This window comes from Cotesia glomerata, linkage group LG4, assembly GCF_020080835.1.
Source record: "Cotesia glomerata isolate CgM1 linkage group LG4, MPM_Cglom_v2.3, whole genome shotgun sequence".
NCBI classification, from domain to species: domain Eukaryota; kingdom Metazoa; phylum Arthropoda; class Insecta; order Hymenoptera; family Braconidae; genus Cotesia; species Cotesia glomerata.
The window spans coordinates 21938854-21941828 of NC_058161.1; the positions used below are offsets into that span (position 1 = coordinate 21938854).

At 32.0% G+C, this 2975-nt stretch overlaps 1 protein-coding gene across 1 annotated transcript in view; it reads right to left on the reverse strand.

Annotated features, from left to right (window-relative positions):
* The window catches only part of LOC123263759 (protein flightless-1-like), a 14019-nt gene extending 11463 nt beyond the window's left edge, over nucleotides 1–2556 (reverse strand). Inside the window, exon 1 of the mRNA XM_044726733.1 lies at nucleotides 2525–2556. The gene's annotated coding sequence lies outside the window, so the exon portion shown is untranslated. The remainder of the gene's footprint in view (nucleotides 1–2524) is intronic.
* Nucleotides 2557–2975: the final 419 nt, after the last annotated feature.

Genomic DNA, 2975 nt, shown 5'->3' on the forward strand with positions numbered 1-2975 from the left:
CAACGAGAATTGCGGGGGCATTTTGTAAGCGAAAGATGTATCAGAGTTTGTTAAACAAGCTGTACATCTAGTGCCAATAAATCTATATATATAGGAGATCCCATTTTTGAACTCACTCATCACGAAATCTCAGAAACTATTAAGTCGATTGACTTGAAATTTGGTAGGAATATTCCTTTTGCCGAGTAAAAGTCGACTAAGAACGGATTTAACGAAATTCCACCCACAAAGGGGGTTGCAGGGGCGTTAACAATCAAACATTCCCATTTTTAAACTATAGCTCCTATCTACTCCAAATTTAGTAAGAATCTTCTGTAAGAGATCTAGAAATAATCTATGAACGAACTTTACGATATTACACCCCACAGAGGGTTGCGGGGGTGCGTATTAACAATGAAAATTTTTAATTTTCAAGCTATAGCTCCGACAGACTCCAAATTTGGTAGGAATTTTTTATAAGTAATGTAGAAATAATTTATGAACGAATTTTATGATATCCCACCCCACAGAGGGTTGCGAGGGTGGGTATTAACAATGAAAATTTGTAATTTTCAAGCTATAGCTTCTACAGATTCCAAATTTTATAGGAAATTTCTGTACATGATGTAAAAATAATTTATGAACGAATTTTACGATATCCTACCCCAAAGAGGATTGCGGGGGCGTTAACAATAAAAAATTCCCGTTTTCAAACTATAGCTCCAATAGACCCCAAAATGGGTAGGAATTTTCTGTTAGAGATGTAGAAATAATATAGGAACGAATTTTACGATAGCTCACCCCACAGGGGTTTGCGAGGGTAGGTATTTACAATTAAAATTTTTAATTTCAAAGCTATAGCTCCTATAGACTTCAAATTTGATAGGAGTCTTCTATATGTGATATAGAAATGATCTAAGAACGGATTTTACAACGAATCACCTCCAATAAGGATCGCGGGAGTGGGTGTTGACAATAAAAAATGTTCATTTCCATAATATAGCTTCTGAAAACTCTAAATTTGGTAGAAATCTTTTATTTCTCCTGTAGAGATCATCTCAAAATGGATTTCAATAAATTTTACTTCCGATAGGAATTGCGGGGGTGGGTGTTAAAATCTAAAATTTTAATTTCCAAACTATAACTTCGACAGACTTCAAATTTGGTGGGAGTCTTCATGTATCATGTCAAGTTCAGCTAAGAATGAATTTTATCAAATTCCAACCCCAAAAGGACTGCGGAGGGGTTAACAATGAAAATCTTTCTTTTCAAAACAAGTTTCTATGGACTCGAAGTTTTCTTGGAATATTTTATTTTTAATGTAAAAATCATCTCGAATAGGATCTTACGAAATTTCTCTCTAACATAAGAGTGCGGGAGTGATAGTTGTCAAAAAATTCATATTCTTCAAATATATTTCCTAGAGATATATAATTTGATAGAATCTTAAGAGAAACAGGTAATTACAGGGATGGCCTCCAAGGTCAATGAATTAAAATATTTTCCTTTTTTAATAATTATATTTTCTTACCACAATCGTCTCCTTGGCAGCGGCGAAAAAGTCATTGTAAGGTTTCTAAAATTTAACTTTACATGTAGCTATATAGTCAACGGACTAAGTATTTTGCATACATTTTATTTTTGCTGATCACATAACCAATGAATTGTTCTTATTACGGGATCGCGGGAATGTAACAGATTAAAATGAAAACATTTTCTGATTACTTGAGATGTAGAAAAGAAATTTGGCTATTCATTTTAAGAGATTTCGTAAAATCAAAAATTAAAATCGTAAATCCAAAAATGATTATTCATTTTTGGAGAAAGCCACGGGAATGTTATAGTGATTACACATAGAAAGTTACAATGGATATTCGCTAGAATTATGACATGGATAAAAGGTACAGGCCAATCCGATAGAATTTTGAATCTGTGCAAGTCAGAACAATACTCCAATTGAATTTCAAGTCTAGATCTCAAAATACAATTCTATAAAGTGCCCAGCGGAGCGGGCGGGTAACAGCTAGTTAAATATAAACGCCCTAATATAAGATCTGGAGGTGGAGCTATTTATCAAAATGATAACGATACAACACACATTGTAACACCATCAATGGACATTTCAGTACATAATATACAGGCACTTGGAGTACAACTCAGTGCTGTAGGAGAAATCTGTGCCGCTGAATGTACAACGGAAAATGGCCAGTCAATTTTACTAGTATCAATTTATACATCACCGAATAAGTATATCACAGACATAATAAAATTTATTCATCGTGCACTACTACCATTTTCGGCTGCTGTTGCGGAAGAACTGAATCAAGAAAAAAAACCTATAATCCTTAGTGGAGATTTTAACGTAAATTTTTCATCGGAGTCATCGGCCGTTTTGGTTGATTTTTTAAAGACCAAATTTGATTTAGCGATAAATAATAATCCAAATGAACCAATGACAAAACATGGGACAACAATAGATGCGGTTTTTTCGAGATACTTAAATAGAATACAGACAAAAATATTTATTTCACATTTTAGCTATCACAAGCCGCTGATAACATTTGTTGATAATTCAAGTAATAATAAAGAATGAATAAGATGATAATTCTAAAAAATAAAAAGGAAAAATAAAACTTACATTTGTTGTAAACATAATATTCTTAGAAATAAATTCATTTAAATTTTAATTAAAAAATGTGTAATTGTTTTAATTCTTAAAAACCGAATAATTAATCCAATAAATTTATTTTGTTTGAGAATAAATGAAATGCTATAATATATATTTATATATATTGATCTGTTTATTTATTTGAAGCGGCTTAAAAAAGTTTCACTTCTATTGTGACCTTATGTCTGTGAGACTCACTCATTTTTTTTTTAATAACGAAAACCCACTTGAAACAAAAAAAAATTTTTCCTGTGTTATTTAAATGGGAAATCGAATTTTTTGATGAGCTAAGCCGCTATTGGACTTAAAACCTTTAGCTCAGCGGCAT